This window comes from Colobus angolensis, unplaced genomic scaffold, assembly GCF_000951035.1.
Source record: "Colobus angolensis palliatus isolate OR3802 unplaced genomic scaffold, Cang.pa_1.0 Scaffold398, whole genome shotgun sequence".
NCBI classification, from domain to species: Eukaryota; Metazoa; Chordata; class Mammalia; order Primates; family Cercopithecidae; genus Colobus; species Colobus angolensis.
In genome coordinates, this window is record NW_012117354.1 from 1,649,139 (window position 1) to 1,665,986 (window position 16,848).

At 35.8% G+C, this 16,848-nt stretch overlaps 1 protein-coding gene across 3 annotated transcripts in view; it reads right to left on the reverse strand.

The window, feature by feature from the left end:
- FHL5 (four and a half LIM domains 5) overlaps nucleotides 1-12,093 on the reverse strand; it is a 59,067-nt gene extending 46,974 nt beyond the window's left edge. Inside the window, exons 1-2 of one of the 3 annotated variants that reach the window (XM_011955169.1) lie at nucleotides 11,898-12,093; nucleotides 11,291-11,521 (exon numbers count right to left, since the gene is read on the reverse strand). The gene's annotated coding sequence lies outside the window, so the exon portion shown is untranslated. Of the gene's footprint in view, nucleotides 1-11,290; nucleotides 11,624-11,897 lie in introns of those variants that run through there. The other 2 variants (XM_011955171.1, XM_011955170.1) reach the window with 2 other exon arrangements.
- Between the last annotated feature and the right edge of the window lie 4,755 nt (nucleotides 12,094-16,848).

A 16,848-nucleotide genomic window follows, 5' to 3' on the forward strand; every position in this document is an offset into this window, starting at 1 on the left:
GTGAAGTATCAGTATGTATTTTAATAAGAAATTAGGGTTTATAAAGTGACTTTATATATATTATTTAGAATAGTGATTCTTAACCATTTTATATTTAATAATTATTTAGCATATAATAAAAGCTATTTACCTCTTCTTAAAAATATATACGAATGCATACATTCACAGAAATTTCTCAAACCCTGGGAAGGCAGGGTTCTTGGAATCAGGCTCTACAATAGAGATCTGTCACTATATATAGCTCAAGGGCCAAATCTAGCCACTGCCTGGTTTTGTATGGTCTGAAACCTAAGCATCGCTTTTACATTTTTTAATGATAAATAAATACCAAAAGAGGAATATTTTTGACATATGAAATTTAAATATCGGTGTTCATAAGTAAAGTTTTATTGGAACACAGCCACACTCATTCATTATCATACTATCTATGGCTCCTTTCCAGGTACAACAGTAGGCTGAATAATTTTGAAGACTAAAATATTATCTGGCTCTTTGCAGAAAATATTTTGCTGATCCCTAATCTCAAGTTTCAAAGTACATTTTGTGCTTTTAATTGTATTTTGCTGGGTGTTTGTTAAAGTATGCTTAAGTTTAATTAGAATTTGAAAAGAACTTTCTATACACTACTTAAAAGAATATATATTTACTAAATGGTTTTAAAAATAATACTAGAAGTCATTAACATGGTGTTTGGAAGGGAATTTAATGGCATGGTGAAATGCTTATAATTCTCTAAGTGGGAAAAAAGTGTGAAATAGAATAATCAGTATGACCTCAATTATATACGTTTTTTAAAAAGTAGAAACAAGTTTAGAAGAAAATATGCACAAATGTTAAGCTTCTTAATTGAAACTAAGGAGTATTTAAAATTTTACTTTTCAGTACTTTTCAAATTGTATACTGTAATCTATCACTTTGGTAATAAGGAAACAAGAAAAATATTGAAAAAATGGGAATGCAATTGTTTAATCTTTTAAAAAATTAAAGGTCAAAAATTAGAATATTTTGTGATAGTATAACTATCAACATGTTCAAGGAAACAAATGAATAAACTGAATATAATTACAAGACCAGAAATCATTTTTATAAATGAAATCTTAATTTAGATAGCATGACAGCTTGGTGTCAGATTTTTTTCAAATGCAAATTATACCCATGAATCTACTAAAGAAGTGTTGATGTTTATGTGACAAAAAAGCTTAAACAAAATTGGAAGCATTTTAGTTCTATACTAGGAGGCATTTGGTCAAAATTGATGATAGACAGCTCCTTGTCAATAGGAGCCTCTTTTGTGTTCATTAGCACAATAGAGAGTTTCATGATATAAAGAAAATTGAACACCTTGACTCTTTTTCAGTAGGTTTATACTGGCTTGATCTAACTGATGAATAAATGGATGAAAATATGAATGAATGAATTATATGTATGTATGACTTTTTGGTACTGTCAAAAATGATACATAGTTTGATACCTTGATCAGGAGAACTGTTAATTTTCTTTTCAAAAGTATTAAGGGTCAGAGAGATAGCAGCAAGATAGCCAACTAGAAGCCCCTAGTGCTTACGCCCCTCTCAAAGACAGCCAGAACAATGGAAAAGCAGATGCATTTCCATTGGGTGAGCACAAAACTCAGGATAGCTACATAGAGAATAAGGAAATGCCAGGCCTTCACCATCCCATCCCCAAAGTGGGATCAGCTGGGAGCCAGCAGGAACTTCTTATGGTGAGGAGGTAACAGGATGACTCCAACAACCTCCATCAACACCTTGGACACCTACAGATCTCCCCACTGGTGTTCTCTGCAGTCTTCTCAAGCACCAAGCCCACCTGGTGAAACCTGCCTGGAGTCCATATAGCTGTGCTCAGCCAGAGAAGGAGTTGACACTGTGCCCCACCTGCTGTGGCCCATGTGACTACTGTGCTATGGCATCTTGGAACAGGAACCACAGATAGAGTGAGCCTTACTCAAGGAGTAAGTAGTCATGGCTCCCCTTCATCCCTGAGACTAAACCACCCCTGAACCACCCCATCCCAAGAGCCCCACATCCCCAGTATGTGCTGTTAGCAGTATTAACACTGTTTCCTGTGGGGTCAAGAGGAGGTGGAATTGCTCTACCAACTCCTCCCCCTGCCCCTGCTGAAGCAGCACCCTGTCTCTTGGGAAAGCAATACCTTGGCTATTCAGGCCAGTCGTGTCTTCCTGGTGTCTAAGTTGAAGTGGTGCCCTGCATCCTAGGAAATGTTGCCTTGGCCACCCAGAACAGTTATGCACTCCATTACTTAAGCTGAACTGATGCTCTGCATACCAAGAAAGCAGTGCTTGTGTAGCCAAGAACAGTCACATCCTTCAAACCTGAGCTGAAGTGGCACATTGTCCCTTGGGGAATTGTTGCTCTGGCTGAGCTGAGCAGAAACTGAGCTGAGACACCCTGCTCTATAAACTGAACAACTTTAGACCTTGATTCCCTGGAGCTGGCCTAGCTCTCTAGAGTCTCAGATGCTGAAGTACCCCTCTATCTAGGGAGTGGAGTCATTGCTGTGTTTTTTCCTATCCACCTGTCACCCAGAGAGCAAGCAACAGCTGTCCTCCACCATTTTGGAGTACTGAAAGCAAATGCACTTGGCCCCACACATTCTGGGATACTGCTGAGCACCACCATCCCAGGGTTGACAATCACTACTACCCAGTGCCTCATCCCTTGGAACCTGAGTTGACACTGAGCCCTATTGACTCAGGTTCCTGAATTGCAGCCATACCCTGCTCCCCAGGCCAAAGTTCCAGAGCGCTCCTTATTCCCTGGAGTATTGAGGCCAGTGCTGTGCCCTGCCCTCAGGGGTAGAATCACAGCTACAACCTGGCACCCTGAGCCTGAGCTGCTAGGGGGTGCCTCAAAATCATAGATCCTGGCTCTGTGGGTAACCTACATCAAACCCTGCCACAAGGGGTGAAGCTGTACCCCAAGGCCAAGTTGCCTCAATAGCTTTATGAGATACTGAGCTGAAAACTCCTACTGCACGTAGAACCCTGATCACTGCACTAGAACCCGTGCCACTGCAGTTGCCTGTAGGCCATGTCAGACTTGACACCAAATGGGATCCCCTCAGCTAAGTCTCCTTATTTTAGAGAAAACTGGAATAGGAGGACTCCAGAAGCCCTTAACACAAAGAACATTAAAAACCTATGTTGCCAATGCCGTTGCCACAAACCTCTAAGCATAGGCTATGAGGCATCCACAGTTATTTCTGACCTTGAATACAACTGAAGAAGCTACACAGAGACTATATCTCTATACCTGTCATGAAACAGAGTCACTACACGTTTTCTAGCTGCACAGTAAAACTCAACTGCAGGATGAAACTTTCTTCATGAAAATCACTCTAGAAAGTTTGAAAAAGGTGATTATTTCACTAGATACACAGACATCAATGCAGGGACACAAGAAACATGACAAAGCAAGGAAATAAGAGACCAACAAAGGAACATAAAAACTGTCTAGTAACAGACTCCAATGAAAAGGAAACCAATTAATTGCCAAAAAAAGAAATGTAAAATAATGATCACAAGGAAACTTAATTAGATACAAGAAAATACAGATAGACAATTAAATAAAACCAGAAAAACAATTCACAATATAAACGAAAAATTCAATGAAGAGATAAAAATCATAAAAAGAACAAAACAAGAATCCTGCAGTTGAAGAATTCAATGAATAAAATATAAAATACAATAGAAAGTTTCAGAAGCAGACTTGATCAAGCAGGAAAAAGAATCTCTGAACTTAAAGCTGGGTCTTTTGAAGTTACCCAGTCAGAGAAAAGCAAAAAGAAATAAGAATGAAAATGAGTGAAGAAATCCTATAAGATTTATTGGAAAACATTACACAAACAAATATTCATATTATGGGATTTCCAGAAGGAGAAGATAAGGAAAAAGATATAGAAAGCCTGTTTAATAAAATAATTACTGAAAACTTCCCAATTTAGTGGTAGGGGTTGTGGAGGGGGGATATTTGAACATCCAGCTCCAGGAAACTCAAAATTTCCCAAATAGATTCAACTCCAAAAAGGTCCTCGTAGAGGTGCATTATAGGCAAATTGTCATAAGTCAAAGATAGAGTTCTGAAAACAGCAAGAGAAAATTGTCAAGTTACATAAGAGAACTGCCATTAGACTAATAATAAATTTTGCTACAGAAACCTCACAGGCAAGGAGATTATAAAGTTTTAAACTCAAAGTGGTGAAAGAAGAAAAAAAATTGCTAGCTAAGAATACTATACCCTTCAGAAATTAGGAAGAAATAAAGCCTTCTCAATGCAAGCAAAAACTGAAGGAATTCATCCCCCCTCACCTGGCCTTACCAGAAATGCTTAAGTGATTTCCACTTACATCTGGAAGTGAAAATCACTGCCATGAAAACACACAAAAAGTATAAAGCTCATTTGTAGAGCAAATATATGAGGAGAAAGAGAAAAGAGTCAAATCCTGTCACTGCAGAAAACCACCAAACCACAATGATTAACAGTAAGATAAAAAGAAAGGAAAAAAAGATATACAAGAAAACAGGAAAACAACAAAATAGTGGGTGTAAGTCCTCACTTATCAATAATAACCTTGACTGTAAACAGACTAAATTCCCAATTGAAAAGATACAGACTAGCCGAATGAATTAAAAAAAAAAGAGACCCAACTATATACTGCCTAAAAGAAACTCACTTCACCTAAAAAGACACATATAGAATAGAAACAAAGGATAGAAAAAAAATCCACACAAATGGAAACCAAAAGCAAAGGAGAATAGCTATACTTATATCAGATAGAGCAGACTTTAAACAAAAAGCCATAAAAAGAGACAAGGTTATTGTCACTTCAGCAAGAAGATGTAACAATTGTAAACATATACACACCCAATACCAAAACACCCAGATTTATAAAGCAAATATTAATTTAAACACAAAGGAAAAATAGATTTCAGTACAATAATAGCTGGGCACTTCAACACCCCTAAGCATTGGACAGATCAATCAGGCAGAAAATTAACAAAGAAACATTTAATTCAAACTGCATTTTGGACCAAATGGACCTACCAGACATTTACAGAAAATTTCATTCAACAGCTGCAAAATACATATTCTTTTCATCCGAAAATGGAACATTCTTTAGGATAGAACACATGTTAGGCCACAAAACAAATCTTAACAAATTTAATAGAAGTCATATCAATTATTTTTTGACAACAATATAATAAAACTAGAAATCAAAATAACAAGAGGAACTTTAAAAATTGTGCAAATACATAGAAATTATACAAATTTAATAGAAGTCATATCAATTATTTTTTGACAACAATATAATAAAACTAGAAATCAAAATAACAAGAGGAACTTTAAAAATTGTGCAAATACATAGAAATTATACAAAATGTTCCTGAATAACAAATTGGTCAATGAAGAAATTAAGAGGAAGATTTTAAAATATCTTCAAACAAATGAAAATAGAAACGCAAAATACCAAAACATCTGGGGTATAGCAAAAGCAGTATTAGAAGGCAAGTGTGTAGCAACAAACACCTATATCAAAAAAGTAGAAAGATATCAAATAAACAAGCTCATGATGCACTTCAAGAAACTGGAAAAGCAAGAGTAAACCAAGCCCAAAATTAGTAGATAGAAATAAAAGCATACATAAATAAAATTAAGACTAAAAAATACAAAATATCAACAAAATGGAAAGTTTAGTTTTTTTTGAAAAGATAAACAAAATCAACATTCCATTGGCTTGACTACCCAAGAAAAATGTAAAGCTTCCAATAAAATCAGGAATGAAAAGGAGACATTACAACTAATACCATAGAAATACAAAAAATTATCAGAGACTATTATAAACAGCTACATACCAAAAACTTCAGAAGACCTGGCAGAAATGGGTCAATTTCTGGACACAAACAACCTATCAAAAGTGAACCAACAAGAAAGAGAATACCTGAACAGACCAATTACAAGTAATGGCATTAAGTCTGTAATAAAGTCTCTTATCAATAAAAAGCTCAGAATATGGTGGCTTCACTCTGGAATTCTACCAAAGATTTATAGAAGAACTAATACCAATTCTCCTCGAATTCTTCCAGAAATTGAAGATAAGGAAATTCTTTCAAACTCATTCTATGAGGACAGTGTTACCTTGATACCAAAACTAGTCAAGAATGCAACAACAAAGAAAGGAAACTATAAGCCAATAAACATGATGAGCATAGTGCAAAAATCCTCAGCAAAATACTTGTGAACCAATCTGGCAGCACATTAAAGAGGTTATTCACCATGTAGGTCAGATTTACCCCAGGGATGTAATACACAAACGAATAAATGTGACACCTTACGTCAACAAAATGAAGGACAAAAACCATTTGATCATCTCAAGAGATACAGAAAACGTATTTGAGAAAAGTCTAACATCCCTAACAAATTCTCAACAAGTTAGGTATAGAAGGAATGTACTTCCACATAATTAAAGCCATGTATGACAAATCCACAGCCAATATCACACTGAATGGAGAAAAGTTTAAAGCTTTTCTTCTAAGATCTGGAACAAGACAATGATCTAACTTTCATCACTTTTATTCAAAATAGTACTGGAAGCCCTAGAGAGAGCATTTAGGCTAGAGAGAGACATAAGGAGCGTCTAAATTGAAAAGGAGGTCAAATTGTTCTCATTTGCAGATAACAAGAGCTTCTATACAGAAAACCATAAAAGCTCCACCAAAAATCTCAGAACTGATAAACAGATTCAGTAAAGTTGGAGGATACAAAATAAAAATACAAAAACCAGTAGCTTTTCTATACACCAAAAACAAACTGTAGAAAAAAAATCAAGAAACAAATTGCATTTATAATAGCTACATAAAAAGTCATGTAGGAATAAATTTAACCAAGGAGGTGAAAGATCTCTACAATAAAAACTACAAAACACTGATGAAAAAAACTACAAAACACTGATGAAAAAAATTGAAGAGGACACACAAAAAAAAGATATCTCATGTTCATGAATTGTAGACATTTAATATTGTAAAAATGACAATACTACTAAAAGTGATCTACCAATTCAATGCAATGCTATCAAAATACCAATGACATTCTTCACATAAACAAAAAAAGTTTCCTACAATGTATATGAAACCGCAAAAGACCCTGAATAGCCAAAGCAATCCTGAGCAAAATGATCAAGCTGGAGAAATCACATTGTTGAACTTCAAAATATATTTCAAAACTATAGTAACCTAGATAGCATGATATTGGCATATAAATAGACACACAGAACAATGGAACAGAATAGAGAACCCAGAAATAAATTCACATATTTACAGCCAAATGATTTTCAACAAAGCTGCCAAGAATATTTAATGGGGAATGAACAGTCTCTTTGAAAAATGATGCTGGGAAAACTGAATATTCATATGCAGAAAAATGAAACTGGATTTCTACCTCACATAACATGTAAAAATCAACTCAAAATGGATTAAAAACTTAAATATAAGACCTGAATCTATGAAGCAACTAGAAGCAAACATAGGGGAAATACTTCAGGACATTGGTGTGAGCAAAGATTTCATGGATAAGATCTCAGTAGCACAAACAACCAAAGCAAATTAAACAAATGAAATTATGTCAAACGGAAAAGCTTCTGCACAGCAAAGGAAACAGTTAACAGAGTGAAAAGACAACCTGCAGGATAGGAGAAGGTATTTGCAAACTATTCATCTGACAAGAGTTTAGTATTCATAAAATAAAATGAACGCAATAGCCAAAACAAATTCACATTAAAAAGTAGGCAAATAAGCTGAATAGACATCTCTCTAAAAAAGACACACAAATGGCCAACAGATATGTACAAAAAATGGTCAATGTAATTAATCATTAGGGTAATGCAAATAAAAACCACAAGAAGATATTATCTCACCCCAGTTAGAATGGCTATCACCAAAAAAAAAAAAAAAAAAAAAAGGCTAACAAGGATGTGGTGAAAAGCAAACTCTTACATGCTATTTGAAATATATATATATATATGTGTGTGTATATATATATATCCATAATGGAAAACAGCATGGAGGTTCCTCAAAAAATTAAAATAGAACTACCATATGATCCAACAATCCCATTACTGGGTATATATCCAAAGGAAAGGAAATCAGTATGTTAAAGAGATATCCACAATTTCATGTTTATTGCAGCACTACTCACAAGACATAGCCAAGATACGAAATTACCTAAGTTTCCATCAATAGGTGATGGATTAAAAAAAGTTCTATATATCCCAATGGAATATTATTTGGTTGTAAAAAAGAACAAATTTCTGTCATTCATGGCAACATGAATGAGCTTGGAGGACATTATTTTAAGTGAAACAAACTAGACACAGAAAGATAAATACTGCATGTCCTCATGAATATGCAGAAGCTAAAAAAAAGTCAATCTCATAGAAGGAGAGAGCAGAATAGTTCTTACTGGAAGCAAAAAAGGGTAGGGGGAAGAAAGAGATAGCCAAAGGTAGGCTGAGAAATACAAAATACAGCTAGATAGGAGGAATAAGTTCAAGTGTTCTATAGCACTATAGGTAACTATAATTAGCAATTTATTGTATATTTTCAAATAGCTATAAGAGTGGATTTTAAATGTTTCCAACACAAAGAAATGAAAAATAAAGTTATAAATATGCTAATTATCCTGATGTGATAATTTGTCATATACATGTATACAAACATCACATTGTACCCCATAGATATGTACAGTTATATGTCTATAGTAATAATAATAAAAGCAAAAAAGAAAAAAGAAGAAAATTCTTAGAAGTCATGTGACTTATGACATGTTACTTAAATTGTTTTATGAACAATTGTAAGAGATAATTAAACAGAATCAAAGTGGAGAACAAGCCCCAGAAACATATTTCTCCACTCCACTTCCACACCACCATCTTTAGAGGATTACAATTGTAATGAAATTGTAAAAATACAAAAAGGTATATTTTTAAATGTGAGGAGACAACCTGAATTTATCAAAATAATCTACTCAGGATCCATTTGGTGAATACTCCTTTGGCAAAATGAATATGCAAAGGAATAGCTCAAAGCTTTGCTAAAAATCAAGTGAGATAAATTTAAGATCCATTGGTGCTGGAAATACAACTGAAGAATTTGAGAAGAAAAAAAATAAAAATGACTACTGTTATTATTATTCTAATATAAAATTCTGTAATACAGCTGTTTTAATTATATCTTTAAGGTAGGGAGGCAAACTCACCTGCCCTCATTCATAGAAAACTCAGTATGAATGACACTTCAAAACCTTGACTGTCTTCTCCACATCACACTATTGCTTTCAAGCAGACTCTCTAGCTTTATTTATTTAATGAATGTAAACCTTGCTGTTGACATACCCTAGTATGTTCTAATCAGGGTAATTAGCCCGTGTGAAAGTTTAGACATATAGTAAAGATAAGGTAAATCCAAACCCATAAGAATGCTTTACTAGTTCATATAAAATACTAGGGTATGTCATCAATAAGCTTATTATTTATTTTTATTTTAAATAGGGTCTCCCTATGTTGCCCCAACTGGTCTTGAACCCCTGGACTCTAGTGATCCCCGTGACCCTGGCCTCCCAAAGCTAGGATTACAGAAGTGAGCCACCATGCCTAGCCTCAAGCTGATTATTTTGCAGGGATTTGAGGCATGTTGGGCAAAAAGGAGTCCTCCTTCTCCTCCTCTTCCTCTACCTCTTTCTTCTCTTCCTCTTCTTCAATGAGCTTTCAAAGGTACCAAAAAGTAACAAGAAAAATTATGGTAATTGGAGAGGAAAAAGATAAATACAAGAACAGGGAAATGCAAGCTGGTTTAACTAGTATTTGATTCAGAGCTTCCCATGCGGACCCAAGTATTCAGCTTTCATTTCTAAAGAGGTCATATCCCCTCAATTGAAAACATAAAAATAAAAACAAATTAAAGCATCTCTAAATATTGTAAACTCTTATTTGTAATATTTTAGTAGAAAAGTACCCAGTCTTGTGTAAGAAATACAAATTAATTCAGCTTTACTCAAAATGTTGGCAAGTGTAATAAAAATAAGAGGTAAATTTGTCAGTGAGGTGATGTTATATTAAAACACAAATCTGCTACTTTTGCTTGGGTAGAACAGTCCCAGATTTGGCAACTAATGATAATGTGAGACTAAATAGAACAAGTGTAGAAAACAGACACCAGAGTTTACCTTCCCCTTAAAGCAATTTGGATTATGGCTTTAAGCATATATCATAACACATATGTTAAGAAATATCTTGTATGATACATATGTTTGCAATACTTATGTTAAATTTTAATCCATATGCTTTGCTAATAAAAATGCTAGTATTTACACATGATGGTATTGTGGATATGAAATGAGGGCTAAAAGGGCTCAAGGATTTCCTTACATTTTATGTATAAGAGCTATGCATTTCATTAATAATTCTTTTTAATTTCCTAATTTTCTGAAGTCTGAAATGACAGCTGAGGAGCTGCATTTAGTTCTCAAATGAATGATAGGTACCAAAGAGGATATGACTAAAATAGTGAGAGAGAAAGCATTAACACATACGGCATGTATGCTTTTTGCCTGAATAACACTACCTCTGTTTCAAGAAGTAGCACTTTAGATTGATAGAATCTATTATATATTTCTGTGGGCTGGAAACACAGATATTTTAATTTAACCTTAGGAAACCTAAGATTATGAATTTTTGTATGCCCACTTCTGGAAAGTAGGCAGATTTTTCTTGAAAATAGCAGGAATCTCATTAACTCCTTTTACTTAAAACCTGTAAGTGACTTCAAAATGTGCTCTTGAAATATAAATCTAGTCATAAAATATGCTGTGATAATGTTATTCATTCAAATAAATGAAGGCAAATAAAATCTCAAGAGCCCTCCTCTTCTTCCTCTTTTTACAACAATAAAGCTGTGCCCTGCATTAAAATCATTAGAAAAACTCAAGAGACAATTCCAAGGAGTTATCTGGCCACTTTGTAACCTCCACATGCAAGTTATGAGAATGAGAAATCTGAATAGCTCAGAATATAAAATTTGATAATCTTTAGCTAAAATGGCCAAGAAACTTCAAAAGGCATACACTTTTGCCAAGCAAAATTTTTCTCTTAAGGAGTTACTGGAAAGTTTATAAAAATTTCTCATCCTTAAAAAAAAAAATTAGAGAAGTCGAAATACCACGAAACAAAACAAAGGAAATATTTGGGGGAAAGAACTCACTTTGTCTTAAAGCCGCTTCTTCCTGTGATTTAAACAATACAAAAGGAGAATATATGTTGATTATTTTTCCTCCAATCCATATGCGTGTTAACTCCCAAAGGAACAGAAAGTCACCAGCACCATCTGAAGATCCCTTCCAACTGCATGTAGATTTTTCAACTTTGCAGGAGAAAACAGAAGGTTCCCTGCATTTCCTCCAAGTCTTACACCATGCACATTACTCCTACTGGGCTGAAAAAGCACTACTTGTCAATTTTTACTTAAAACTATGAGTAACAAATTCTCTGCAGGACATCCTTAAAGGGAAATTCTGCCAGGATTAGCATTCGAAGTATCTGGCTAAGCTCCAAAAAGTTTAAAATACACAACGTTCACACAGACACATACACACTTGAGAAATTTCCACTAACTAGGCTAAATTAAGGGCATATTTATAAAAATAATGCTCTGAAAGGATGATGTATTTTGTGTTTCCTCAATCTGTTTTTGGCTTTGTTTTCTTTGTTTTCTGGTGGGGATCAGAACCTTTCTTTTAGGTTGGAAATGTCTGAACTGCTGAGCTTTTCTTTTGGACTGTCTGGAAAGAGCTGAGGCCCCATGCTCTTACCTGCAAAGCTATTGGTACCTTGAGAGATGACCCCCTGGGTTGTGGCCTCTATCACTGCCTTCTTGGGAAATTGGGGAACTCTGAGACATAAGTTTGAGTAGAGTACTCAAGGTAGTTCCCTGCTCTCTGGACTTGCAGAGTAGACCCAGCCTTTCCTGCTCTGCCTGCTTCCTGCTGAGCTGGCCACAATTATGACATCACATCCATGGCTGTATGACTTCATAAAGCATAAACTCACTGGGTTTTTTGAAATCTTTGAAACACAAAAGTAGACAGCGATGTCAAGAGTTGGATCTGAAGAAATTTTTGGATATTAAACCAATCCACAATAGGTATCCTCAGAGGGGCACACTGATTCATAAAGCAAGTGACATTTTCTCTTAGAATCTCCATTTGAGGCCATTTCTTCAGTTTGGAAGACAGGATGAGAGAAGAAATTCTGCCTTAATTCCAGACCAAACTTCAACTGTCCTTGTTCTAAGTGCTAAAAGAGTGAAATGTTAGTATCTTCTAAGGTCAAACTCGGGTATATACAGTCAAAGAACTTGAGCTAGGGAAACACAGAGCTAGTTAACTGTATGTTTTGTTATTCACTTGACTGTACTGATTAGGACATTATGAAAATGAACATATGGTGATTAACAACAATAAATTTGGATTCAGCAAAAGGGTACAAGTATATTTCATTAGTAATAGATTTTAATCCTTAGGACACCATTGCTAAGCAGGTACTACCTGTATTTTCCTTGTTTTATGGGTAAGGAAAGCAGTCTTTGAGATGTAAAAGTGCCTGGGACCATCACCCTCTTTATTTGTTCCCATGCTTCCCAAGAGGGTAATCTACATTCACCAAGTCATTCCAAATCTACAACATTCTGAGTTTCCTTCTCCCTCCCAACTTATTACAATCTGTCTTTCACTTGAACCACTCCAAAAAAGCTTCATTAAGATCATATACAACCTTGATTAGCAACCCAAGGAGCATGGTCTTCAGTCTTACTGAAAAATTCTCATCTCTGGCCATGTCTATTTCTTTTTGAAATTATCTTTCCTTGGTTTTGCTATGTTACACTCTTCTGATTTTCTGTTTGCTCTTAGCATCTTCAGCCTTCTCTCTATTCACCTCACTCTTCCCTAGAGCTTTATCCTCTGTTCAATATGCTTCTCTGAAGGTTCTCCATCATGTTCTTCATCGAAACAGTGAACAATTATACAACATGACTCCCAAATGTGTACTTTCATCTGATACCACTCTTCAAAGTTCCAGACCTGTATCCCACTATTAGACAACCTTGTCTAGAGGTCCCCAGGCATCTCAAACTCAACAGTCCCAAATAATCCTCTTTGTCTTCTCCCCATTCCAAACTTGTTAGTTTGCTGTATTTCCTACTTCAGGGAATGGCACACTCATCCACCCCTTATGTTAGAGTATTCCCTTTCCTCATCTATTCTCCATCATCCCCATCATTGTCCACCTTCTGTAGGTTCTAGTTTGTTAAATGATCTTTCTCAAATTTGTCCTCATCCCTGCATTCCATGTCTCACATTTCTCATTCAGATTATCCTATCAGCCATAAAATAACTGGCATCTGACTCATTCTGGTCCCTTTCTATCCTTCTCTATAGAACAATATATTTTTTAAAAAAGTTTGTCAAATTATAAAATACATGCTCCTTGCAGATAATCTGGAACAGAAACTGAAAAACATATGCCCAAAATATAAAATGTAAAATGACTCACAATCCAAGACAGCCCAGATGAAATCTTTGCATACCTCTTTATACTTTATATTATTCATATATTAATGATAAAGAGAAATGCTTACATTTTTTGTAAATATATTTACAAAATATATTTTGTAAATTTATTTACATTAGATATTTCTCCTAATACTATCCCTCCCCCAGACCCCCATCCTGCAATAGGCCCCGGTGTGTGATGTCCCCCTCCCTGTGTCCATGTGTTCTCATTGTTCGACTCCCCTTTATCAGTGAGAACATGTGGTATTTTCTCTTCTTGTGTTACTTTGCTGAGAATGACCGTTTCCAGCTTCATCCATGTCCCTGCAAAGGACACAAACTCATCCTTTTTTATGGCTGCATAGTATTCCACGGTATAGATGTGCCACATTTTCTTTATCCAGTTTATCACTGATGGGCAAGCCAATAAAATATTTTTTAAAGTGGCTATAAAAAATAGTTGCGATATAATAAAATACATAATGGAATAGCTCTCTCTTTTCTTTCTCTCTTTTTTCAACACTAAAAGATACACTCAGCATTTATAATGTACGAATCACAGGACTGAGACTAAGATTGAAAAGAGGAAAGGAGAAAAATCTAGAACATTGATTTTAAGTACATTTACATTTATTAGGTTGTATTTAAACAACTATATTTTCTATGTGTCATATCTTCAAGTTCTTACCCAACTCTGAAGTCTGTATGATAGATAGAATTAGGTTAAAGACTGCATTTTAGATGAGTAAAGACAGGCTCAGTAGTAAAACAGTTTGACAAAGCACTTTTACTTCTTTACACTGAATAACACAAAACATGAGACAACCTTTGAGACTTTTGTCTTAGGTGGACTAATCAGATAAAAGTTTTCTTTGGCAGACTAGTATCTGAATAGACTATTTCAGAGCCAAGATTGACCCGTTTCTGTGCAAGACATGGTGTCCATGTTCCTCTCTACTAGAGGCTAGGAAAAAAAGGCGTATACATTTTTTAGTCATTTTACTTCTCAGAAAAGAAAGACATTAGTTTCATGAATAATATACACATTTTAAAGAATTTTGGTAAATTGCCAAATTGCTTTCCAGAATGTAATTTTTTTAGAAGACAAATCTAATTATTTAATTTCCCTGGTTAGTTGAACCTTTTAAAGGCTTCTGTGCTTTTGAGATAGTGGTTAAACTTTGTAGCTTAGTGTTTAAGGCATTTCACAACCCACTTATTCTCTCTACTACACTACTTCCCCAGATCAGTTATCATATTTCTCAGACTTCTGTGCTCCCCACATCTCATTCTTTCATTCTAATTAGCATCATAGTACTTCTGTTCCTCCTTTTCTCTGTCTCAATATGCTCTTCTCCCTTCTCTCATTTTCACCAAGGCTAATCCTTCTTTTTTTCTCTCTGGACTCTTGGTTTGGGTGTCATTTCTAGCCTCCCCATTATGCAACACAGTCTGAATTTCATTTCTTGTCACAACACCCTCTGTGTACTTCTACCAAGACACTATATTTAACTGTAATTGTTGACTCTTGTTATCTCCTTGAAAGTAAAGCATACTTTTAAAGTTTATATGTGTCTTCCTAGTATTTACCTGTCATACAAGATCCAGTAAATTAGGCCAAGTCCATAAATTCACCATGTCTTCCCTTTCTTCCATCTTACCATCAGTGTAATCCTGCTTTTCCTGCTCCTTAAAACAAACAGCCAGGTTGTCTTACTAGTAATCACTTAAGAGAAATAAAGATGCAACTAGGGGCAAGTTTGATAAAACAAATAATACAACACTGGGAACTCATAAACATTGAATACATGTTTACAGTTGTTATTTCTTCTTTTTTATGATGTAAGTGGAATACAAATTGTTTTTCTGAAAGCCTGAAAGTCAGAGTTTCATTCTTAGATGGTTTGAAAGAAGTCTCTCCTGGCTGTATTTATTCTGTTGTATGCTTAGTAGGGTCCTCAAGATAGAGCAACTTGTGTGAATTTGTAGGTCATCTAAATAGCCACTTGAACAGTGCTCCCAGATTTGTGTGGAAAATGTACATCCCAGGGGAGTTTTTTTGTGTGCTTTTATTGCATCTCCCATGTATTGGGGAAAATTCTTCATTGGTCTTAGTGAAAGAAAGTAAATCTTCTATCCTCCTACTCCCTCCCAACTCACATCAGTTAGTTCTTGACAGAAAAAATTCCATTTGGTTCTGTGAAATGGTTTGGCTGTGCCTCCACCCAAATCTCATCTTGAATTGTAACTCCCACATTTCCCATGTGTCATGGGAGGAATCTGGTGGGAGATGATCGAAATATGGGAGCAGGTCTTTCCTGTGCTGTTCCTGAGATAGTGAATGAGTTTCACGAGATCTAACAGTTTTAAAAAGGGGAGTTTCCCTGCACAAATTCTCTTGTCTGCCGCCATGTGAGATGCGTCTTTCACCTTCTGCCATGATTGTGAGGCTTCCCAAGCCATGTGGAACTGTTTAAGTCCAATAAATCTCTTTCTTTTGTAAATTGCCCAGTCTTGCATATGTCTTTATCAGCAGCATGAAAGGCCGGGCGCGGTGGCTCAAGCCTGTAATCTCAGCACTTTGGGAGGCCGAGACGGGTGGATCACGAGGTCAGGAGATCGAGACCATCAAACCCCGTCTCTACTAAAAATACAAAAACTAGCCGGGCGAGGTGGCGGGCGCCTGTAGTCCCAGCTACTCCGGAGGCTGAGGCAGGAGAATGGCGTAAACCCGGGAGGCGGAGCTTGCAGTGAGCTGAGATCCAGCCACTGCACTCCAGTCCAGGCGACAGAGCGAGACTCCGCCTCAAAAAAAAAAAGAAAATGAACTAATACAGTAAATTAGTACCAGTAGAATTGGGTGCAGCTGGAAAGATACCCGAAAATGTGGAAGTGACTTTGGAACTGGGTAGCAGGCAGAGGTTGGAACAGTGTGGAGGGCTCAGAAGAAGACAGGAAAATGTGGGAAAGTTTGAAACTTCCTAGAGACTTGAATGGCTTTCCCCAAAATGCTGAGAGCAATATGGACAATAAAGTCTAGGCTGAGGTGATCTCAGATGGTGATGAGGAACTTGTTGGGAACTGGAGCAAAGGTGACTCTTGTTATGTTTTAGGAAAGAACTGGCAGCATTTCTCCCCTGCCCTAGAGATCTGTGGAACTTTGCACTTGAGAGAGATGATTTAGGGTATCTGGTGGGTGAAATTTCTAAGC